The sequence below is a fragment of the Pleurodeles waltl genome, chromosome 9, assembly GCF_031143425.1.
Source record: "Pleurodeles waltl isolate 20211129_DDA chromosome 9, aPleWal1.hap1.20221129, whole genome shotgun sequence".
NCBI lineage: Eukaryota > Metazoa > Chordata > Amphibia > Caudata > Salamandridae > Pleurodeles > Pleurodeles waltl.
The window spans coordinates 830,756,386-830,783,109 of NC_090448.1; positions in this window are offsets into that span (position 1 = coordinate 830,756,386).

Consider the following 26,724-nt stretch of genomic DNA (forward strand, 5'->3'; position numbering starts at 1 on the left):
AAACCAAAACAACAAACGTTCAATCAATAGAACCAGAGTAATGAATTCTTAAAGAATAAAATGCAACATTGTGCCTAAAAGCATACAGCACCAATCGCAGCTATCTGGTTCCACTGGATCATGTCAAAGTCAAAACTTCAAGCCAAACATGATGGAGTTCAGATCGGATAAAGTCCCAGAATGGCCCAGATGAAGTTTTACCTTTTCAAGATTTGTGACAAAATTCCTGTTCGTGGGGAAGAAGTTCACCGGGAGCAAGGTTGCTGGTGATGGTCGGTGGGGCATAAAAAGCATGGACAGAAGCCTCGCGGTGACGATCCACATGGGTGGATAATGCTTGCTGTGCAAAGAAATTACCTTCTGGCTGCATGCACTAGATTTCTGGGTAAACAATGAGGTTCTGGAACAAACAGACCCATTTGCAGACCAGCAGCTTGACTCTAAAAGATTTAAAACTACTTCTAATGGCCCAGGAGCTGAGAGTCACCTCTTGGGGGTCTGGAGCTCAAGGAAGACTAGTCCATGAGCTGTGGGGAGCCTGTTATATCCCTGAAGCTCAGATCAGGAGGCCAGCACACTAACCCCTTGAGTTGCTCTGGGGCCCTAGGTATAGATGGGTTCCAGGTCAAGTTTTTTCTCTTAAAGTAAGAAGGCAACATGTAACTGGTCAGCACAGCAAAGCAGCAGCTTCATCAATGTGTCAGTCTAGCAGGGTGGCAGTCCTTTTAGCAGCACAGCAGTCCTTCTTTCTTGCAGAGTATCCAGAGGTCCAAAAGTGTACATTAGTGGTGGTGTCTGAGGTCCAGTACTTATATCCAGTGGTGTCTTTAAAGTGGGGGAGAATTCCAAGACAGGACTTTGAAGTGCACAGAGGCTCTGCTCTTCCTGCCCTGGCTCCAGACTTATTAAAGGAGGTATGCAGCCTGTTGAGTGCGGACAGGACACATGTGTAAGTGAGGCTGTGCCCAAATCCACCTTCCGATCCCAACAGCATGGCAATCAAGTCACAACTAAGTTCCCATTGTGTGTGGCTGTCTAGAAGGAATACACAAAGCCCACCTGTCTCCACACCCCAGATATGTGATTGAAGACAGGCAGCAGGAATTAAATGGGAAAAGTAAGAAAATACCAACTTTCTAAAAGTGGAATTGTCTGGGTTGCAATTTAAAATCTGAGTTCGCCGTAAGTCTGGATTTAAAATTGTGATTCCAGAGACACCAATCTTGAAAAGTCTGCCTCTTCACAATTGGGAATTACACTGCTAAAACGTAATAAGTTGATCTTAATTTTATCCTATGGGCGAGATTGGCCTTGCAGTAGTAAAAAATGATTTGGGGAGTTTATACTAACAGAACATGCAAAGCTTAAAGGTACATGCCCTTCCTTTTACATTCATTGCACCCTGCCCTCTGGGCTGTCCAGGGCATATCTCTAGGGTGACATATGTAAAAAAGGGGAAGGTCTAGGCCTGGCAAAAAGGTTATTTTGCCAGGTCAACATGGCAGTGCAAAACTGCACACACAGGTTCTGCAATGGCAGTCCTGAGCCATGATTAAGTGGCTACTTAATTTGTTGGCACAATTGGTGCTGCAAGGCCCATAAGTAGCATTTAATTTACAGGCCTTGAGCACACATAGTACAACTCTACTAGGGACTCATAAGTAATTTAAATATACCAGTTGGGGATAAGCCAAACCTACCATGTTTAGAACAGAGAACCCAAGCAACAAACCAAATCAATTAAAAATATGAGGAGAAAGGCAAAATGTTTGGGGACGATCCTGCAGAAATGACCATTTTCCAACAACAATGATTTGCAGGAGCGGCTCGTGGCGTGTGGCGGAGACAGGGCGGCGCGAGCATAGAAAATTTTAACAATAATACAAACAACAAAAAAACTTACCTGAAGCCGCCGCCACCGCGCTCCTCTTTGCTTCGCACACGGGCATTGGGTCCCAGCCTGCCCTCTGGCCAGTCTGAACGCTGCTGTCATGCTGCAGGTAGCATGACATTTGCGTTGTGATTGGTCTGAGCCCCTAGCCAGGGTGCTCCCAGGCAGACTGGGAGAGTCTGCCTGCTCTCTTCAACCCAAAAACAACAGATGTTTGTTTGCTTTTGTCACCATAAGTGTGCCGGGTATGCCCAGATGTGGGTCCCGGGCTCACTGTGCTACTGGATTCAACCTAGCCTGGCAGATGAAGGGTGATACCTTGAATCCAGTCCAAGGATGCTTGTTTCTGGTCCAGGAAGGACCTGGCTTGGCAGTTCGGACTGGACTGATCCCATGGGGAACAGGGTCAAGCCTGATTTGCATATGGCTGGGTCCAAACTGGGGTGGCATGGTGAGCAAAAGAATTGATGGATTGACTGGGAGTGAATGTTGGATTGGTTCCACATTCCGTCCATCATTTGTGTTTGTCTGCTCTCTCCAACCCATCACTGTGGTGCCAGATTGGACAAAGCTTAGTGTGCATGTATGTTTGGCCAGCCTGAGACGGCCCGCCAAGCATAGATGTGCACTGAGGGAGAGTGCTGAGCACTCCCCATCTGTGCTCGTCAGCCTTGAGTCCCTGCCCCTTTTACAACGCAATGGTTATAAGCATAGTTTATTATTGTTATATTGCAGAAGTTTGGCAGCTGCTGATAGGAGTGGCAACACTCCTCCTCCCTTGCAGAGGAGCCACCTCTTAGGAATTGTGGATCATTCAAGAAAGGCTTACTAATCTTGAAGACAGAAGCCTTGGAATTAATATTTGGATTTCAAATCTTTCTAATGAAGAACACTCAAATGTTTTTTTTTTTTAGCATGCTGTCTAATAATGAAGGATCGAATATTTTGGGATTTTTTAAAACTTTTATTCCAGTGCTCCTGAAAATAGACTTTGGGGGTGATTCTGATTCTGGCGGGCGGCGGAGGCCGCCCGCCAGAATTCCGCCCCCAAAATACCGCGCCGCGGTCAAAAGACCGCGGCGGGTATTTCAAGTTTTCCCCTGGGCTGGCGGGCGGCCGCCAAAAGGCCGCCCGCCAGCCCAGGGGAAAACGACCTTCCCACCATGAAGCCGGCTCGTAATCGAGCCGGCGGAGTGGGAAGGTGCGACGGGTGCTACTGCACCCGTCGCGTATTTCACTGTCTGCAATGCAGACAGTGAAATACAAGCGGGCCCTCTTACGGGGGCCCCTGCAGTGCCCATGCCATTGGCATGGGCACTGCAGGGGCCCCCAAGGGCCCCGCGACACCCCCTACCGCCATCCTGTTCCTGGCGGGAGACCCGCCAGGAACAGGATGGCGGTAGGGGGTGTCAGAATCCCCAAGGCGGCGCAGCGAGCTGCGCCGCCTTGGAGGATTCTTATGGGCAGCGGAAAACCGGTGGGAGACCGCCGGTTTTCCTGCACTGACCGTGGCCAAAGCGCCGCGGTCAGAATGCCCTGCGGGGCACCGCCGGCCTGTCGGCGGTGCTCCCGGCGACCCTGGCCACGGCGGTCTAAGACCGCCGGGGTCAGAATCACCCCCTTTATGCCACCATTGGAGATTCAAATGGTGCACTGATCTGATTAAGAAGAAATACTTAACTTCCAAACCAACTATAGCCTGTTTAACCAAAAACCAATACTGCCCTTGAACTTACACCAGGTAAAACTCACAGTCCTTTTGATTATAAGGGAAACAACATAACTTTTGCAGCAGAATTTTCTCAGACAATAAATGTGATCAGAATTGAACTTTTAGCTTTTAGCCCCAGCCTTAAAGAGAGAAGTCAAAGCAAAGAGATTTGAAGACCTGGATGAACTGGAAATACTACTTGAATCCCTGAGCCCTGCTTCTTTTGCCATGGAAGTATTTCGGACTAATCAAATGCGACAAGGGGATTATTTTATTGCCTATCTTCCTACACTCTGCTCTGGAGGGATTCTACTAGAAATGGAGGCGAGCACATTCAGAATAGTAGAGGCCAAGATATGTGAATCTTGTTTTGGGACTTTCCCCCTTACACATAATCACTGTCTTTTTTACTATCCTGTGACTCCCAGCTAGCCTCTTGTACATTGAGACAAAGGAGATTAATCAACACTCATGATCCTACCAGAGCCTACCCAACTTGATGGAATTTGCAGATGCACACACCTAAGCTCTTTCAGCCTTACCACAGAGTTAGTTAGTGGGTTGTTATGCAGTTATATTGCTTTTTGTTCATGTCCACCCAGCCTCAATACTGATATTTTCAAAAAGCTGATACAAGAAAAAAAATACACAGAAGCCTATGTTAAAGTCATTAATCAGATTTTTTAAATGTTCCCAACTGAAAGTTCACAATGTGCCCATGCACACAAGTTCCACGCTCACCAAAATAACTTGATGCTGGGTTGAGTGTTGTGTTGCTACATTCAGTTGAGTGCTGTTGTGTGGTGGTCATTGCATGATGTGTGTAGTTGTGATGTTGTGTGAGTGTGTTTGTGTAGATTAGTGTGTTGGTTGTGGTTGTGTTGTGTGTGGGTGCAGCATCACTAGTTTGTGTATGTTGTGTCATGGATGTATGGCAATGTGACTGGCATGTAGGTGTTGTGGTGTGGTGGAATGTGTGTGTAAGTGGTGTGTTGTGTCATGTGTGATGCAGGGCACACGTGTTGCAAAGGTACAGTGTGTGTGTGTGTGTGTGAGTCTTACCTGTATTCCACCGCCACTGCCATTGTTCAATGTCCATTGGGTCCCATGTTTCTCCTTCAGCAAACCACCGCCAGTCCTCCACCTGCAGGACTGTGACCTCTAAATACGGCAGGCGGAGCACTGTTGTCTTGAGAGGCTTCTCTGGTCCGCCACCACAGTAGTTTGGTGGTAATACCACCAAAATCTAAATCAGGCCCAATGTGCTGAAATCCTGTATCTTAAATAGGCAACATCACAACCAATTGAGCTGCATGTCCAGTGTTGGATTACCCTGTCGGGCAAATTGGCATTACCGTTTAAAACAACTTGAAAGGGGTGGTTAAGTTATTTTTTGTCCTGTGACAGTTCATGGGATGAAAATAAAACGACTCAAACACTGGCCCTGTCAAACTGGCCCATCTAGCAGTGCCAGAATGTTCACCAAACTAGTCCATCACAGGTTGGAGCCATGAAAAGCAAATTGAGATGGAAATTGGTCTCTTGGAAAGCAGATTCAGCATCAAAAGGGTAGGAAAGGGCTACATGTCTGCTTATGAAATGCAATATATCACCTGTGACAACTTTTAGGTCCAGGTTCACAAAAACTTTTTAATTCACAAAAGTAGCCTTATGATAGAATATGGAAATATTTAGGACTGCTATGCATTCACAAAAGGTGACCTAGCAGCAAAATCATTTATTCCTGTATATCACTAACCAATGAAAATGTAATATGATGTGGGAGAAAATAATGTGCGTAGTGGAATGAGTGTTTCACAGTATGATAGCCATTTCAAGTCTGTAAAATCCCCAAAAAACAGATCTGTTTGTGAGCTTTCACAAGCTTACCTTTGATGTGTTCCAGCCTCAGTAAGGTTCAGAGATATGCCACTATTAGGGGTTGAAATAAAACCCTTTTAATGGTGGGATGAGGGCCAAAACGGCCCCAAACTTTGAGGCAATGTAGTTGCAGGGATTTATCCGCACTAAGAATATTTTCCGCATGAAGAAAATAATAAAAGACAAAATATGCAACGGCAAAGAAGCAGTGGTTCGCTCATTCAGGAAATATGCAGTGTGTACAATTTTGCATTGGTGGCATAACCAGCATAAAATATAGGGGGTTATTCTAACTTTGGAGGAGTGTTAATCCGTCCCAAAAGTGACGGTAAAGTGACGGATATACCACCAGCCGTATTACGAGTTCCATAGGATATAATGGACTCGTAATACGGCTGGTGGTAAATCCGTCACTTTTGGGACGGATTAACACCTCCTCCAAAGTTAGAATAACCCCCTTAGTCACATGACTTTCCCAGCAGTCCACCTGCAAAACTGTCACTAGCACTGTATTGCATTCCTTATTGTGTTAATTACTGTGAATAACTTATAGTTGTAGGTTTATACCTATGATTAAGAGTACTTTTAAAGTGTTGATTTACAACTTTTCAAGTTGAGTGTCCAACCTAATTTTTAGATAAGTACTCTTCCTTTTTGAATATATTATTTAAAGTGAAGTGGAAAGTCCCTTACCTCAGACTGCAGTAAAATAGAGGGTAAAAGACATCCAGTGTTACTTGTAAATCCAGCTAATGCTTCTATTTTCCTAGGCGAGCATATGAACGGAATATTGGATTTAAGTATGATGTATGCAATGTTAACAGAACCTGCATTTATAAGATAGAATTTATCCTTGGGGCGTGGTCTGGCCACGGGTGAATATGGCCACCCAGTTAAGAAGCTCTGTGAGGCTCTGGGCTTCGGTTGGGGACGGAGGTGCTCCAGATGCTGCACACCCTTGCATTACAGCCCGGGAGACCCTCCTGGTGAAGGATGCCACATAAGGGGCCAAAGCTGGGACATGCTACTTTGCGCCAGCGGGAGACGCAGGGGTAGGGCCTGCTGGAGGACTGAGAACCACGGCCCACAGCATGACCAGGGTGCGGTTACCGGAGCAGGTCGGCGGCACGGGAGCGAGATGCCGGAGGACAGGGCATTACACGCCCACGCCTAAGAGCCCGGGAGACCCTTTTGACGCTGGAACCCGGCTGGAGGACCGAGGTGGGGGCATGGTGCATTGAACCGTGATGAAGGGAAGGTGAGGAGAGGAGGCCTCCTGGGGGACAGACGGCCTCGACCCACAGTGAGTGTGGAGTGGACTCACTGCAGCAGAACGACGGAGGGGCAGCGCAGTGACAGAGGGACTGTCCAGACACTGCTCACCTGCACCAACCCTCTCCCCCGTGGCCTGAGAGCTCAGCGGCAATTCTGAAGCAGAGGTGGAGGCACTGGAGACCCAGGGCACTCCCTCACCTGACTCCCAAGAGGATTCCTCTTCTTGCCCAGCGAACCGGGTAAATGACCTGACACATTGCCCTGGGAGGAGGATGCAGTGGGGAGAGAGCCCACCGGTCCACGTGGGGCTGGACTCTTTGGCCGAGAGGAAGCACGACGGTGGGCAAGATCTGGTGCTGCCCCCCCCAATATCGGCCTGCAGGGGCAGAGGGTGGAGCTCCTCACCCCTTCCACCAAATAAATTAGAGGCCCCTGTGCTCTCTGACCCTCTCATCTAGATGCTGGACTGAAGGCATTCACTGTAACAGATTACAGAGGCCTCGCAGGGCCCTTACTGCATCCTGCCTTCTCTTCATTTACTGCATCACCCCACGAGATGCCTTGGACAGTGCAGGATACAACCACGTAAGGGGAACCACCTGCTCCATTCTGCTGCTGCGATCAGCGGCGAAGGATCTCAAGTACTCCCTCCCCAGATCGGAGGGGGAGTGAGAGACGGACAGGGGTACCAACAGCCAGTACTTAGTCATCTTCAATTGCTCCGGTTTGCCTATCTGCTCACTGCGCCCCCAGCATCAAAAGTGCGTCAAAAGTGATCCTCTACACATTGCCCGCACTGGGGACTCCTGCCTGCTACCAACACAGAAAGACTGCACAGATGTTGTCTTGGAGAGAGGCCCCACATTGGACTCTGATTCTCCCACCACTCAATTCAGCCCAGGCCCATAGGCTGGGTCTTCAACCTCCAGCCCTGAGGGCCATCCCAAAATCGAACTCCTGCGATGCCCGGTGGAAAAGCGACAGGTAAACCCTCAGGTAAACCGGCACGGCAGCTACTCTTCTCTGACGCCCTCCAGCTTTCCAAACCTGCGTCTCCGCCCATATAGTCCCATGATATGACTGACCCGGAGCAAGTAACAAACATGGACTATATACTACAGGAGATCAAAGCGGTCAGCCGCAGACTCGAAGATATGGATACAGCTATACCCTCACTGACAATGGAGACCAAATCAATGCGCTTAGATATAGCAGGATTCCAGCCTCGAGTAACAGGACTGGAACATCGAATGGTGACCATGGAGGACCATGTTCACACAGTCTTAGACAAAGACCAGGAACTCCTGTTCCTCTGCAGTAAACTCACAGACTTAGAGAACAGAAGCCGTAGGGACAACATTCGCGTTTTTGGATTCCACTTGCCTTCGTTTCGTCCTCCCAAAAATGACCAAAATAGCCTTCGACCCGCCATTGGAATTCCAGAGGGCACATCACTGGGCACAAAGAGGAAAGACAGAACCTCAAAGCTTCGCCCGAACATAGCCTGTCTCTTGAAACATGGACAGCCGGTCAACTCCTCTTAGCACCCGAGCCCACGGACCCTTCAAAACGGACAGCTATGAGATCCGCATAATGGCTGACTTCTCCAGGGAAACCAATGACCGCCGGAAGGAGTTCTTAGCACTTAGGCCCAGGATGCGCAACTGACAGTAAAATATGGCCTATTTGAATCAGCAAGACTGTGGTTCACCAAGAATCGAGAATCCAAGGACTTCTTTGACCCAGAAGACTTGCAACTTTTCCTGGATAGCCGACAGCCACAGTCTATGGACACAACAACCCCTGTGACCACCCAGTGCCAGCCGAAGCGCTTCACCTCCATCAGCTACACAGGAGGGACCAGACCGATACAAATCCGACCATTGGCTTAGAGGTAGAGACCTAGAGAGACTTGCAAAGACACACACACAACTTTCAGACAGAAACAAATCTCGCTCCCCCCTGAAGCCCATCCCGGCCCCCACCTGAACTCACCTGAAATCGCAGTCACTACTTGAGGGCCTCAAAGACCCAGAGAAGTGCTGAGGGACCGGAGAGCTCGAAAATAGATCGATGGACAGATGAATATCTGCCCGCATGTTGAAGTTATAATGTTATATAATCATAATGTTTCTGGCACTTTACACTACACTTTAAATGTGTAACATTCAGTTTTGGTTGAGCTTTACATGTCGGCAATGTATACATAGGCACAAGAATTGTCTCTTACTTTTTACTGCTCCTTCTATTCCATTGTTGCACCTCAGTGCCTTAGAGAAATGCTCACTTATTGCTCTACCGCCCTCATCCCCCCCTCACTCCAACCTTCACGAATGTGGCCACTGTCCAGATGACCCCCTTAACTCCATGCCGCGAACATAGTAGTATTGTAACACATGTAATGAACAAGCCCCTCAAACATGACGCACGACCACAGATTCATTAAAGACCGAACCACAGGGTGCTCAGCAGCATGATATGTAACGGCAGCACACACCTCCCAACACACTGTATACTCATACCAACGGTGACAGTGGGAAATCCAAACCCTCTCTGGTCCTCTCACGACCATTGCAGTCTCACGACCCAGGGGTATCACCATCCAACATGACTGGGTGATATCCTCATGTCCATAGGATTGCTGCCTGTCCTCCTTCCCCCACATCTGCCCCCCACCCCCCATTCCTGCGTTGGTAATAAACATATCAATAGTTGTTTAACATAGTGACTCATCCCAACTTTAGAAGGCGTGCACCCCTGTGGCCCTCAGAGGCCCTGTCAACTCCTGAGGAATGCTCTTTCATGATCCCCATGGAGACGGACCCTGGGTGTCCTGCTCCCGACCGGAGCCCACATGGCTGAGTGTGGGAGCCCCATAGGTTTGGACCCACAGTCCAGAGACCCGGTCCCTTGGAGCTTTGCTCCTTTATTCCTCTCACCTGTTCACTAGCCCTCTTCTCTCTCTCTACTTCCTTCCCCTCTTCCCTCCGCCTCTCTCCCTTATTTCTCCTCTCCCCCCTTTTTCTATCTCTATCCACCCACACCCTTTCCCCTCCCCCTGCCTCTCACCTTCTCCCCCCCCCGTTTTCCCCACATACCCCCTACAGGGGGACATCTAATGCCTGTCAATCCCTCCCCCCTCCTCTTTCTCCCCCCCTCCACCTTAACAGTTTCTCCTGGTCCCACCATCATTACCAGCCCTGTCTCTACTGCAGCCAGCCCCCTAAGGATCATCTCCTGGAATGTTAATGGGCTGACACATTTTCTGAAACGGAAAGAAATATCCTACCTTCAATCCAAACGGGCTGATATAACTCTTTAACAGGAGACACACTCTTCAGCTGTGGCCCTCGGCATCAGGATGCTGGGTTCCGATTCTACTACGCAAGACTCTTCCCATAACTGCCATCAAAACGTGGGAGGACCCCAAAGGGAGGAATGTGTTTGCTAAATTAAAGCTGGGAGACTCATCGATTTGCGTGGGCTCCAAATACACTCCAACTGGCCCTAAGAAACAGTTTCCCTTGCAACTCAACCATCTTCTGGCCGAAATAGGAGCAACTCGCTACTTCATAGGGAGAGACTGGAACCTGACACGAGATGTGGTATTGGACAGGACAGGCCCTCTCAATTTTAGCAATAACCATGACAGACCTCTCCTAACTGACATGATGCCAGGTACGGGACTGGTAGATTGCTGGAGGCTTACACACCCAACCGACAATGAATATACTTTCCTGTCACCTGTACACGGTACTCAGCCCCAACTGTACTTTTTTTTAGTGTCGCACAACATTGTGGCCCAAATACAAGATACTAGTATATTGGAACGTGGTCTTTTGGACCATTCCCCGATTCAACTATTAGCACCTTAGTAACCTGGCCGCAAACCCAGGCGCTTCACCGTTCTACACTATAGATCTCCCCAGGGCAAGGTACGCCTGCAGACCCATGTGTCCACTTACATGAGGGAAAATATTGGCAGTGTCACCTCCAAGAGAGTTCTGTGGCCTGCAGCAAAGGCGACCATAAGAAGTCAAATGATGCAAGATGTGGCAATAGACAATAGAGACAGGAAAGCTCGCCAAACGACCCTACAGGAGGATATAAGACATCTTACGAGACAGTATACCATTCAGTCATCTCTGGATACGTGCCGCTCCCTGGAATGTGCCTGTATGACGCATAATGAGCTCTGCATGTCCCAAGCCAATACACGCTACAACGTCTGCAAGGACGACACTATGAGCAAGGGGAGAAGGCTGTTCGGCTGCTAGCAGCGCAACTTAGACAAAGGGAGGCTGCCCTAGCTATTCTGGCCATCACGTCCACGAATGGAGAGATACTCACATGACCGCAGGACATTGTAAACAAATTTGCAACTCTCTATCAACATTTATATACCCCATAACCGATGTCTGACCCTGCCCAAATAGAGTCCTTCTTAAACAATACTGATCGGCTGAAGGCCATTCTCTCCTAGATGGAGAGTTAAGCAGGACTGAAATAGAACAAGCCATTTCCAATCTCCCTTATCATAAAGCGCCAGAGGAAGATGGTTTCCCTGCAGAATTTTACAAGTGGGCTGGCGACCAGGCGATTGGCACTTTCCACGAAGCGCTCAATGAGGCATGTCAAGAAGGTTCTCTGGGCGCGATGTCCAATAGAGCAATGATGGCTGTCATACACAAATAAGGCCCTCTCCTGAACAGGGATATCAAGATACTTTCTAGTGTTCTGGTGGCACGCCTGCGTAAAGTTATCCCGTCCTTGATACATCACGACCAGGTTGGATTTGTGACAGGACGCACTTCTAAGAACCACTTGCGCACTCTTGGCCATAACCTGTGGGAAGCCAGGAACATCCCAGAAGAGGCTTTTGCCCTGTCCCTAGATGCTGAGAAAGTGTTTGGCCGGATTGAATGGCCCTATCTTTTTGCCACCCTGTCAAAATTTTGATTAGGAGACCAATTCAATGCCAACGTTTGCCTGCTCTACCACCACCCCACGGCACAGGTCAATTGTGGGGGTTTTCTATCAGAACACTTTCCAATTCAATAAGGGACATGGCAGGCATGTCCTCTCTCGCCGCTCCTGTTCTTACTGGCAATGGACCCCCCTGCGGCTACTATCTGTCAATCCCCACAGATCACAGGTATACCCCTGATGGGTGGGACCTCCACAATATACCTATACGTGGATGACGTGCTACTCACTCTAACTGACCTGACGAGATCCCTGCTGGATTTACTGAAGATCATAGATGGATTTGCAATACTATGCGGTTATCGGGTGAACTGAGCGAAGCACTGCCACTCTCATCCATGACGACGAGAGCCGCATTGCATTGATATCAGTTCCGCTGGACCTCGACCCCCCTCAAATATCAGGGAATACTTGTCAACCGGGGTTTGGAATGTATGGTGCCAGATAACCTGGACCCCCTTTTAGCTTGCATGAAACTAGACTTCGCAAAATGGTCACAAATGGGCCTCTCCCTGTGGGGCAGGGTACAGGCAGTGAGAATGGTCACACTCCCACGTTTTACCTACATTCTAGGAATGATCCCCCTTTAAGTCCTCCTCCCAACCCTCAGGCAAATACACGCAGTGCTGAGAGCCTTTGTGTGGGGATCTACACAACCACAACTGACACCGGCAAAGATAATCGCACGTCGCTCCTGAGGGGGCTTAGGACGTCCTTCCATCGAACATTACTCCCTGGCTCTCCATTTATTACAATTGGCACATATGTTACCCAGGAACCCGAAACAACCACAATGGGTAGCCACAGATAAACTTCTGCTTTCCCACTCTGGCGGTCTAAATGGCCTGTACTGTAAGGCCCCTACAGAGTCCCACCCAGCCAATCCGATGCTAACAGCAATGCGTGCAGCTTGGTGCAGGGCACACGCCTACTCTGTACCCTTTTTACATGCTCAAGCCCCCATATGTGGAAATAACAACTTGCAGATCGGGGGAACTGCCCTCAACTGGCCATAGTGGAGCCAGGCTGGAATTACGTGTATAGGTCAGACTGTTGATGAGGGGTCACCCAAGGCATTCGATAGCCTGTGAGTGGAATACAATCTCCACATGAGGCAGGAATGGCGCGACCTGAAACTTAAACACTGTCTCTGACAAACAATGTGTGCCGCCTCTTGGGAACTCAAGGCCTCCCTAATAGTTAGTTATCTAAAAACATGGGGTCGGCATAAAGGCGTACTGGCAGGCCTACATGAAGTATTTACGCGTCACCTTCATTCGTAACCCCTCCTCAAAACGTTACGCTTTAAATGGCAGGCCCTTTTACAGACAGACTATTCAAAGGAAGACTGGTCGGACATACTGGACACCCTAGACAGAGGAACTCAGGAAGCTCGACTGAAATTCTGTCTCTTTCATATATTGCATGACTGGTACTGGAATCCTCTGAAACTGCACAGAGCAGGACTCCTACCACATGCAAAATGCTGGCAATGTCCGGAGACCCAATGCGATTTACTCCATATCACATGTGGATGTCCCTCTGTCCTGCCCCTATGGGAGACGATTAGTTTCATCCTGAGAGATTCCATACCACTTCAGTCACCGCTCACCCCCTCGACCATTCCCCTACATGATATGGGCCCTCCTCCCATTCTGTCACGACCGCAACAAAGATTGTTACATACGGTGCTAGCAACAGATAAGATCTGCCTCCTTCAGCACTGGAAGTCATCGGCCTCCCCTACCCCAGAAGAATGGATGGTAGCTATGATTCGAATAGCAAACCATGAACGTGTTATCTATAACCTACAAGACCAGGCAGCCTTATTCACCCAGGTGTGGGCCTCCTTCCTTACACGGGTATCATAACTCCCTCATCATTTACCACCCTCCCTCGTCACCCATGCAGAGTACTGCAGAACTTCAGTCACAGCCTCATTATACCCTCTACCTTGCAAAAGTGCTCCCTGTGCTTGTCCGGCCTCTCCCCCGTTCTCTCTTTACCCCCTTTTTCCTTCCACTTCCCCCTTTTCCCTTCCTCTTCCCCCCTTTATTTCTCCCACTCCCTCTTTTCTTCTCTATCCTTCTCTCTTCTTTTCGTCACTTTTTCCTCTATTTCCCCACCCCTCATCCACTCACCACAGGTCCTTCATCAGCCTAATTGCGAACAACTACCCCTTACTAGCTAGAGGACATGGCCAGCTGATTCATACTACTGTGGACTGCACCTCTCACGGATTAGCTCCCCCTCATAAATCTTTACCCCGACGGCCATCATTTAGCATCAGAACTGGTAGTTAGAATGGATGGCCTGCTCGTGGATTACTACCCAGGGAATGCGACGTTATTGGACATTGGACATCATGATCATGTTTCCTATCCCTATGGTCATTCAGAGCAAGCACAGGCCATGACCGACTAGAACACTCAGGCATGTCGGCCTACGGGGCACCATGCCATAAGGGACGACGTATGCTTCCATCAGCCCCGACGGTATACTCTTCAACCCTAATTCACCTCCTTGACTTTGCACCCCTACCCCCTCCCTCTTTTCTCTTCCTCTCTTTTCCCTTACACCTTCCCATTCCGAGCATTGTTTCTCTCCCACAGGTTTGAACAGTTATTAACCTCACGCAGTGGACTGTCATGTGAAAGATGTATGCTACATCCATTGTGACAGACCTTTATATGTCATGAAACCTGTAGAGTTTCCATGTGTATTATTAAAATTGAGTAATAAAGAATGGCAAAACAAAGAAGAATGTTTCTTTATTTTATAGGACTTTCTGTGTAGGCTCAGAGCTGAAATGGATCCAAAAGAACCCTTAGAATAATATTCTCATCTTCCATTTTACTGAATGGAAGCAGAGCTACTGGGGTGTTTTCATTTCTAAGAATATCCTGGAAAAATATGAACCAATGGTGTATGTTAGAGCAAAAGTTCTTGAACATACCCTAGTAATTAGTGCTGCTAGATGAAGATGTATTATTGCTATTTAACACAGAAATATATCTTTAAGTAACGTTATATGGGTAGAAGATAACTTCAATAGTAAATGGAAAAAAGCAATGTTTGCCCCAGTTACACTTGTGCACACATATGTACGATGAGGAAGGAAGACTACTGTCTACTTTGTAGTTTGGTCTCTTCTCAGTAACCTATTGCAGAAACAAAATGGTTATGGATTGTACAGCTTTATAATTTAATTGGTCATACAGTCTAGTCTAGTCAGTCTATAGTGCTTCACTTAATGTACACTTTCGGGGAAAACTGCCCAAAATACTAATGTCGAATAGATTTAAAATAGAAAAATATTTAACATTATTTTAGTCGTATTTTAAAAGATTGACCGTGCAGTATGCCCATCTATATGCATTTTCTGCAAGAATTCCCTAAGCCAGTCTTAATTATTTAAGAGGTTTTGAACTGCCCTAACAGACCAAGTTAATTACTGTGTTGTCCAGCAGGTAGTGCAAAGTCACCCCTGGAGGCGAAAAAGGCTTATTTCGGTAAGATCACTCTTCTTTCTGAGGAGGAAGGATGCAGGGGAGAAATCTGTGTGGGTTGATTGGCATGGATCCTGTGAGACTCGGCGGTGGTGGTACAGTGCAGAGTGTTTGACAGAGCTAGTGCCAGCGCCAGTTTGGTGAGTGACGAAGCACTCTTAAGCTAATAAGTAGCCCTTGTTAATTTTGACCAGCAACTTGTGGTGCCTAATAAAATCAGCACCTTTAGGGCCATATTTATACTTTTTGACGCAAAACTGCGCTAACGCAGTTTTGCGCCAAAAAAATTTGCGCCGGCTAACGCCATTCTGAAGCACCATGCGGGCGCCGTATTTATTGAATGGTGTTAGCCGGCGTTAGTCGACCGGCGCTGCCTGGTGTGCGTGAAAAAAAACCACGTACACCAGGCAGCGACGGCGTAGGGAAAAATGGCGTTTGGGCGTCCAAAAATGGGGCAAGTCAGGCTGAGGCAAAAAAATCGTCTTAACCCGATTTGCGCCATTTATTTTTGGCGCCCAGACGCCATTAACATGACTCCTGTCTTAGCAAAGACAGGAGTCATGCCCCCTTGCCCAATGGCCATGCCCAGGGGACTTCTGTCCCCTGGGCATGGTCATTGGGCATAGTGGCATGTAGGAGGGCACAAATCAGGCCCCCCTATGCCACAAAATGTTTTTTTTTTTTAAACTTACCACAACTTACCTTTTCTTCCCTGGGATGGGTCCCTCCAACCTTGGGTGTCCTCCTGGGGTGGGCAAGGGTGGCAGGGGGTGTCCCTGGGGGCAGGGGAGGGCACCTCTGGGCTCATTCTGAGCCCACAGGTCCCTTAACGCCTGCCCTGACCCAGGTGCTAAAATCCGGCGCAAATGCGGGTTTTTTAGACCCGCCCACTCCCGGGCGTGATTTTTGCCCGGGAGTATAAATACGACGCGTATGCATCGCAGTCATTTTTTAAAACGGGAATGCCTACCTTGCATATCATTAACGCAAGGAAGGTGTTCACGCAAAAAAATGACGCTAACTCCATGAAGTTTGGCGCTAGACGCGTCTAACGCCAAAGTATAAATATGGAGTTAGTTTTGCGTCGAATTTGCGTCGAAAAAAACTACGCAAATTCGGCGCAAACGGAGTATAAATATGCCCCTTAATTTCATCCATCTAACAAGGCAGGGATAAAGGGCCATATTTATACTTTTTGACGCAAAACTGCGCTATCGCAGTTTTGCGCCAAAAAGATTAGCGCCGGCTAACGCCATTCTGAAGCGCCATGCGGGCGCCGTATTTATTGAATGGCGTTAGCCGGCGCTAGCAGACCGGCGCTGCCTGGTGTGCGTGGAAAAAAAACACGTACACCAGGCAGCGCCGGCGTTGGGGAAAATGGCGTTAGGGCGTCTTAAAATGGGGCAAGTCAGGTTGAGGCAAAAAAATCGCCTCCACCCGATTTGCGCCATTTTTAACGACGCCCAGACGCCATTTACATGACTCCTGTCTTAGTAAAGACAGGAGTCATGCCCCCTTGCCCAATGGCCATGCCCAGGGGACTTATGTCCCCTGGGCATGGTCATTGGGCATTGTGGCATGTAGGGGGGCACAAATCAGGCCCCCCTATGCCAAAAATAAAAATAAAAAAATATATATATATACTTACCTGAACTTACCTGAATGTCCCTGGGATGGGTCCCTCCATCCTTGGGTGTCCTCCTGGGGTGGGCAAGGGTGGCAGGGGGGGTCCCTGGGGGCATGGGAGGGCACCTCTGGGCACATTCTGAGCCCACAGGTCCCTTAACGCCTGCCCTGACCCAGGCGTTCAAAAGAGGCGCAAATGCGGGATTTTTTGCCCCGCCCACTCCCGGGCGTGATTTTTGCCCGGGAGTATAAATACGACGCATTTGCGACGCAGTCATTTTTTTAGACGGGAACGCCTACCTTGCATCTCATTAACGCAAGGAAGGCGTTCACGCAAAAAAGTGACGCTCATTCCTCATACTTTGGCACTAGACGCGTCTAACGCCAAAGTATAAATATGGCGTTAGTTTTGCGCCGAATTTGCGTCGAAAAAAACAACGCAAATTCGGCGCAAACAAAGTATAAATATGCCCCTATATGAGACAGAGTTAAAAGGGCACAGTTGACACTAGGTTACCTAAAGGTAGGTTGAGCCCTGTACTGCAGAAGCCACCCGGCTAGGTCCGGTGCGGCTTGCGGTCAGGTGACCCCCCCGTTCTTTCTCCCTCTCTATACCCCTTGGCACCAGAAGATTCCTCCCTCATTGATTAACTGGTTTCATGCTATTAAATATAAATAGGAAGCAGAATAACTTAGAATAAGCGGAGGACCTCCCATAAGACCTCGTATAAGCTGCGTAAAAGCAAAAACTGCAGCACTTGATGAACCACCTAGAATGAGGCCTGGAAAATCCCACCAGCCATTAGCCCTCAAAGCCTGAAAGAGACCACCCCCTAAGGACCTAAGTGCCTCAATCAAGCGAGCAAAAGCCTCTGACTGAAGATGGTGGAAGTTCCTTTGCTAAATAATTTACATTTGCACCGTCGAAAAACAATCCTCTCTTATAGAAGAATCCAATACCTGCAATTTATGCTACGCCGTCTTATGCTTCTGGCCTCCCATGCCCCTAATATTCCTTTCAAAATGGACAATGCGGCACCCATTAGGATCGATAGTCAGCCAGTCCAACCAGCACTAACAAACAGAAACTTTTCCCTGCAAAACCAAAGCCAACTTAACTGAATGACGCTCTCTCTTCCTGGTATATCAGCACAAATCATCATTGATAATCCCACTAAGAACACTTTGGAAGTTGTTGTCCAAGTACACATTCATCTTTAACATTGGGTGAAGATACTGCCTGTTCACTTCAAGCTCTTGGTATTGCTGTGGACCCTATAAGTACCCAATATCTTTCTGCTCCTAGTACAATGCATGAACCCCATATGGATGGATGATGCCCCTGTTCGCTTTCAATCTCAAGTAATAGGACTTGATGCAGGCCTTGGAAGTCAAAATAGTAAACAACGAGGGCTCTCAATGGCCTAACTCCCCAGCAGATTGGGGATGTTTGGCATGAAGCGGAATGAGTCAACCTCCCTCAACATCTAGTTGCATACCTGATTCGGCGTAGGACTTATTTCTTGAGAACGTAGACAGAACCAACGTCCTAAGCAAGAATATGTTGGGGGTTGAGGAGAGCCTAGTCCCACCAGAAGCCTTGCAGTGTCCTCCCCAGTTCAGCAGAAAGTAAGGTTGGTTTCTGAAGAGTATCACCACACCCCTTTCAGGCAACCTGCTTCCCGTCCTAAGCAAATTGACATAAACAGCCATGTAGTCTCAAGGCAAACAGTCAATAAAACATACTGCACTCCACATTGGCGGGATGGTTTAATAACAACTTTGCAATCATCTATCAAAGTACTGAACTTTCAGTCAGACAAGCTGGAAGCATAGATAGACATCATGAGTTTAATGGCCATACATATTGCAGTTATAAATCAAAAAATTGAGACATTAACATCAGTAATCACAAGAGTACAAGCTGTTTATGGTCCATCCTCTGTGCAATGGTCCTGTGGCCCAATTATCAATAAGTTATCCTCTCTTCCATACCTTCTGTCAAGCTTCCTAAAATTCAAGCAGTCTGACAGCAAAAATGAAAATATCACAGGGAGCAAAATTATACTTTTCATCTTCAGGGAGGCGATGAGTCACGGTTGGATCCACTAGACGGCGTGCCAAATTCCTCTCACCAGGTTGAATTAGCCTGCCAACAACAAGCTGAAGAATTTCAAATGGATGGGTCTAATCTAACTATTAAAAAAATCACATCCCTCTAATCTGACGAAGAGACAATGTAAACGCATAAGAAAGTCTAGAAAGAAGCAGATGCAACCTAATGAAAAGCAGGAAAAAACATCTATCCAATATTTACCAAACTAACACATAAGAGTAGCACCAACATACAAGCATATCATAGTGTTCTGGACCTAAAAGGAACATCCACCTCCATTTCTTTGTCAGCTACAACACCGCAACATGGTCATACGCTGTATCACAATGCCGACTGCAGGGGATTAGTCTGGATGCAAGTCAATTCCAGTCTCCATGTGCCCTAAATCAACCACAGAAGAAGAGCTAATTCCATCTTCAGGCCCAAACACGAGTCCTTCAGTCAGAGCCTCAAAAAGAAAAAGAAAAACAAGCCTTACTGCCTACCAGTGATAATCAAGACGTATCATCGCCTCAACGTGTAGGAGGAAACAACTACACTGTCCCCTCTGCAGTTCCAGCAATAGATACGGCCCAAAGGCCCTCTCTTCCTAATAGTTATATACTACATATTAAGGGCTGAAAATTAGGACTCGATAAGATCCTACATAGTCTACTAACAGTCTATGAAAGCAGTTGTGGACGTATTGTCTCCATTAACTCTGCTGGTGAGGCAGGGCCTGAGTAAATGGTTCCTAAAGATGTTCCCTGTCTGGAGAAACCAACAGTTACAAAACGTGCAGTAAGAGAGAGCCATGCAGAACTTCAACTAGGATCATCTCACTTTTTTGACATTGGTAAACGGAAAATGCTGCATAAGACACAGGCACCAAATGCCAATGAACAGCAGACAATGTACCCAAGCAATGACAGAAGAATGTCCAAATTGCTGTCCAACCAGAATGTACCTCACAAAGCTGTCACAATGTTCTTAATAGAGGTAATATACTGAGATTATTACAAGAACTTTTGGAGCTTAAAAAACTAATTTCAGCAGAGCTAACAGCTGTTGAAGTCTTGCCGCCTACTTGTAGTAATCTAGCAGAAACTACTCTCACAACATGGAAATCAGGTGCAATAGTAGATTTAATTTTGTCTTTTGCCTCAAGCTTTGAAAATGTGGGAATAGTGTTAACCAGATCTAAGCCATCAAGATACCCCCTCTTGCTTTTGATAAAAAAAAAAATCACCTTCATTGCCAGTCAAATTAGTTATATCAGTTTTAAGGAGTGCAAAAATAAACTCTGCCAATCAATTAATAGATCAAAATGGCAAATCAACCTATTCTATACCCATTATGATGCATGAATAGAGATTTTAAAGGACTTGCGTCCAGAGCAGGCATCCCTGTGACTTTTGTCTTGGAACATGGCTGGTGCAAAATCTTTGCTGCAACATGATCTTTGGCTAGTGGGTATCATGTCTTATTACACCACGTGGTCAAACATAAGCAACTCAGGAGACCCAGTGGGGGTTGGTGCAGTATTTTTCATTACATCTCAAAGTAGTCACAGAAAAGCTACAGCAGGTGAACTGAGATCTCAAGATTACAAACATAGAGCTGGGCATGACAAGACAGACCACCGTTGCTGCTGCTCAATCTCTACATTCACCCCAATGCTTCCAGAAAGAAGTCTGCAATAGAACCATTATTGGCAACTATTACTGACCGTGAGCAACTCATTCCTCACTGGGCTATAATACTGACTGTTGATTTCAACACAAATGTAATCCAGTTTGTAGATGATGATGAATTAATTAATATTGATAATTTGTGCTGTAATGTTCCACCTCAGGTGAATCTGAAAGGTAAATGTCGTGATCGACAAGTTGAGCATTTAGTCACATCACTTGAAATTTCTAAGAATGTATGTCTTAAGCAGGAGATATCAGGTGACTCGCCACTGAACTACACATACTATGGTCCCAAATCTAGATGTTTTACTGACTATACAATAGTCACTTTACCTTTGATACCTTTGGTTCAGCAATTTGCAATAAAATATAGTACATTCAGTGATCATTAATGTCAAATATTATCTTTGGGTTTTTTCCCACCACTTCAAAATCAAGGCCCTGCACAGGTGGGAATCAATGAATCAACTAATCTAATGCAACTGCAGTGGTCACCTGAAACGATAGTGGAAATAGCATCAAATTCCAAATCAATAATGATAGAAAGTTTAAATACCAATGCTCACTTAATAGATGCCAGAGATCATTTTGGAAAGAAACTGTTAGATCTTTACTGCAAGACAACTACACACTGGCTTTCCACTCACTCTGGGCTTATAGGCTCAGTTTGTCTCTAAAAATCATGTAGATTTTTTTAGAAGGAACAAAAGAGACTGGTGAGGCATTTGAAAGCTTGCCTGGTCAATCTTTCTCTTGTGAACTCTTGAAAAAAGCTAAGAAGGATCATGAAAAACAAGTTGGAAAGGAAAAAAATTAAGCAAAGCATCTTTTCTAGTCAAAAAAAATATATACTGCAAAGCCAAATAATCCCAGACAATCCTGGGAAAGAGTTAATCAGTTGCATGTTAGAAGAAATCATATCAATAATTCAAATATAATGGAAAATGATTGAGTGAATTACTTTGCTGAAGCCTTCTCGATGAACTCCTAAATCAGTGATTTCAGCACTGCAGCAAAGAAGCTGTCAATAGCTCTGGCAAAAAGTATGCAAGGCCCATGCGACCAAGAAGGCAATACTACATCTGCTGCAATGTCTAAGGTACTTAGAAAGGCCCACTGTGATGGGCTCCTGGCCCAAACGACTTATCACAAGCCACCTTTAAAGAGGAACCGATTTTTGGTCATGAGTTTTAAGATCTTTATATCAGGAAAACAGACTGAGCGCTGTTGTTCCTCAGAGCTGGCGTGGCTCTATAATCAATCCAATACACAAGGGAGGGGACAAGGCCAATCCAGCTTACTACATGCTCATAACCCTTCCTGTAGTACTTTGCCTCATTGGTTCTTGCAGATTTAACAGCTTAGTGCAACAACAATAACTTTGTCCCCCCTAATCAAACAGGCTTCAGGAAAGGAGTGGACACCACAATTCAATGAACATACTAGTGACCGTCTTTCTTGCAGAGCAAATCAGACAGTAGAATAAGAAGATATATCTTGTATTTATTGTCTTTAAAGCTGCTTTTGACTTGTTCCACAGACAGTTGCTCTGAAGGAATTTGAAGCTTTGGGGCCTTGCAGATCTGTTGGTAAAGGCAATCATTTGTCTATTCACAAGCACGTGGGTGCAACCAAAAATTAAAGATGGCACATGACCCTTGAGGAAAATCCCCCGTATTCTGGCCTGAAACAAGGCAGTGTGCTGGCTCCACATTTATTTAATCTTTTTATGGCGGACCTTACCCTACCATTGCATAAAGCAAACTTGCGTCCACCGCGTGCGTCTGGGATCTTCTTCCGTCCCTATCTATTATATGTGGATCATCTAGTTTTGTTTAGTCATACGAAGGTGGGCTTGCACTGATCTTTAAACTTACTAGGTAATTATGTGAACTCCAAATATCAGGAGATCAATGTGACAAAATGCAAAATGTTGTTAATTGGCCTCCGACGGCCATCTTCTGTTAGATTGGCCTTGATTAAAATATTGCTAGAGTCAGTGTAGTATTACAAATATCTGGGTATATACTTGGACAACCGGGCATCTTTTTTGCAGCAGAAAGAGTATTTCGGGAAGAAGGCTGCAGCTTTAATTCATGCTCTTTCCACCTTGGCCAAACAGCTAGGTGGCCATTCAGATATAAACAGTGATTTCTTCAAAACTTCTGACAACAATTACCTATGCCAGTGTGGTGACAAATGGCCTGCACACAACACTTATCGACAAAATTCAGCTTAATGTTTTCAGGCATGTGTTCAACTTACCACAATCTACTTCTCCTGCTTACCTCCATCTAGAAATTGGGCTAACTCGTCAAGATATAGCTATGAAAGCTACAATGATCAATCCTCAGTACAAAATGAGTTGTGCTGTTTATGTAATAAATACTGCACTCTGGTCAGCTCTTTAGAAGGCTCAACAGTCGGTTTACAACAAATATTTGCAGTCCTCTGTCAATCAGTTGTAGCTGCAAGAGTTACGGAATGCCGGGCCTTCGTGTGACACATTCAAAAAGGGAGTAAATAGGGCCACTAAACTTCTGTTGTTTACCAAAGACAAAATTAAGTTTAGTTCCAGCTCCCATGTATGGATGCTCATAAAATACTATGACCCTTACGTTTCTATTCCTTGTCCAGCATGAATGAAACACAGCTTAATCATGATTAGACCGTGTAATATGCCAACAATTGCAAATATGCTAGTATGGAGAAATCCACCTCTGTGTTATGCAGACATTGTGGCTGGTATAAGGATGACCGAATTCATATAATTTGCCTTTACCCCTACCTGCACGAGCTTCAATAGAAACCTTTGAAAAGAAACTTTAATGACAGGGTCATTTGGACTTGTAGTCCACAAGATCCACAGCTAAATTGTAAATTTGTGAAATTTATGGCACTAACTTTATCGTGAAATAGCTGCTTAGTGAAAATCTCAATAACTACTTTATGTAAAAGAATATATATGTTGCAGGGTGCATGAGCATTTTAGGTTAACTAGGATCAACAGATGAATAAAAGGAAAAAAATCCGTAAAGTTTACAAATTAGAATCTTTTTAACTTTGGCATTTGAGTTAAGCTGGGTCATTAGGTATACCTGCTGCCTGTGGGAAAACCGCAAAGTTTTTAGGTTTTTTGCAACTGTATTACAGTAAATAATTCCTTAGCCTCAATTTTAAGAACTAATTGATGCAATGTTGATATTATTGTTCATGGTTGCATAAGATCTTTAGCTCAGTCATTTAATCTGTTTTTTTAAACATTTTTAAGTAAAATGGATATAATTGTCACTACTAGGACACGTTCCTCATGCCAGTCACTTCAATAGACGGCTATAAACTTTAGAATCACTTTCAGTGAATTTGATGTTCCGGCTTTGGTTGCATAAACACCTTAGGCTAGCTGCGCTCAGGAGATATTACTGCTGCTGCTTCTTACATATGCTAATGAGTCATTCAGAAGGAACCTTGTAACTCTCCTCTTTTATTTTAAGTATGCTCGTCTTTGGATTTTCAATATGTATATTTTTCTTTATAATGAAATGTATTTATGAAATCAGAATGGTTGTATATATTTGTTATGGTTTTAAATAACTGAAACAATAAACTGAGTTTGAATCTGGGTGACTGGCATGCTTTGGTATGTCCATCTTACTGATACAATGGGGAAACAGACAAAACACTGGGGGCTGTCACATCAGGGCTCCTTTAGAAGTCTTGGAAGAAAGGAACTAGGTTTGCAGTTTCAGTTCAGGGCTGAGCTGCCACCCACAGAGAGCTCTTGCAGACCACAACTTGATTCTTTCATTTTGGACGCACCCAGAATATTGTGCGGGACAGTGTCCAGCCTGTTGCCTACTCATCAGAAGTGTCTGTCAGTAGTAGAGTGGTGATGTGACAGCTCTGGGTTGGGTAGAAATGTTCACCTTCTAGAAACCTTCCTCTCCACTTTTAAAATCCTATACAAGGGGCAAAATCTGTGAGAAGGAGAAACCACAGACCTAGTGTTGATTAACTCTGGGCTGCCTGTACTTATTGAGACTCAGCTGGATGTGGCTCCAGTGCAAGTGGCACTGGCTTTCCCACTCCCTCAGGAGAATTGTCGAAGGTGGGCTTGCTGGGTGCTCTGAAGGAGAGGGTTTTCTTGGACTTTTGTGAATCTGTTCTGCCTGGATGTTTACTGGGCAGGAGCACACAAGACACCTGTAACACATGTATTTGCCCAAAAAATGCCCAAGAGGACATAGGATAATAAAGTGCAGAAACACATTGTCGTCTGCATTGTGATCCACTGGGTGCTCCTGCTGAAAGTACACAGGCCAAGGAACTACTAGGAGCTGAGTTGGGAAGGAAGGTGCCTAGGGCTGTCATCACAATAAGAGCAGTTTAAATTAAGTACAAGGAACCATCTGTCAAAAAATGTTCTACACTTGATCCATCAGCATTGATTGGGCCCACTCATACAGGGGCTGCACAGTCAGTCCCATAGGCTAGATGATTATTATTGTGCACTAGGATGTATTAATTCATTCCCTGCAAAGGGCCAGTGCTACAAAGGTCCATTATCAAAAAGTGTGCCAGGCACAGCAAAGTCAAGGACAGGAAACAGTTACATGAAGGGCCTGTGCCAGACCCTCCAAGAGTTGTGGCGCAGTTTCAGTTTTCCTAATTAGAGGTGGAAAAACTGCTTTCCAAAACCATTCCTAAAGCTACAGGCCATGAAAAGTGACACCACCAAAGGAAGACAGCCTAGGTTTTAGCTCAAGAAGTCCCGCTTTCCCACTTTGTTTCTATGGTGAAGGGTAAAAACAGGGAGAGGGTGAACACTGCTGGAGCTTACCTCTTCCCCAATGCATAGGAGTGCATGGATGGTGGAAGGTCCTGGGAACTCAAGGCTGCTGGGTCCGCAGTGCAATCTTTCCCCCAGTGTACTTGCAGTGGCCAAGAGGAACAGGGAATAGTGAGGAGCCTGTTGCTGCTGAACAGGCACTTTACATATGAAGCACCTACAAAAAGGAAATGTTTAATGGTCGCCAGGAGCCTGCGGGTGAATAAGCGTCTTCAAATTTTCAGAGGACCATACAAACTGGATATTGGCAAGGGTGGTGCCCCAGGAAGGGTGGGGGGGGGGGGGGGTCAAATTCCCCTTTTAGTTTCCAGACAGCTACCAAGTATGAAAGAAGATTACCAACAGGATATCAAAACAGAACCCTAGAATTTAGTCCAGTTTGGTCAACCTAGGTCTCTTGGGTTTTAGAAAAAGTGACACCGAGGGGTGTTAATATTTTCATGCACTTCTGGAGCTTGGGCTTTATGCCAGCGGTTCTGCTGAGCATGGATCTGTTTTTTAGGGTCTCTGAAGTTGCAAGTCATTTGTGTTTTTGTAGACAAAAAGCTCTGACCCTGAACTGTACACTGTGTTGATGCTTTATTGTGAAGTGTGATAAAGGCAAAATGCAATTTATTGTATTATTTCTGATGTCAATGAAAATTAGACATACTGCATATATTGAATAACACCTACAATGTTTTCATGGTTGAAGCGTATTATGGGTGAACATCTTATTTTTTATCATTAACTGTAGAGTGACATCCTAATAAAGTCTGTAAGCCGGGCCTTTAATGAATACAACTGCCATGTTTTGTTTTAGGTGCATGGGAGCACTTTGTTTTTAGGGTTTAAAATTCTTTATTTTACTATAATGTGGTCGCTAGTTTTTTTTAAATAACTTTATAGTGCTAAGATATGTTTGCCTTTGGTATTTTGCAGGAATTAAAATGTGGGTATTGTGGTTTTTGTCCCGGCTGACTTAAAATTCTATGTCAGAGAATGTATTTAACAAGTATATCCTATTAAGATAAATAATCATGAAATACTCTTTTGAATGGCATTCAAGGTATAATAAATTGCTGACCACAATAATGTCTGCAGAGATATGACTGGAGCAGGGCACCATTAAATTACTCTGTTGAGATATTTACATGTGAACATATACTCTTAAAAAATGCTGATTACATTAATGTCTACAGATATATTATGCGTCATACACACCTGG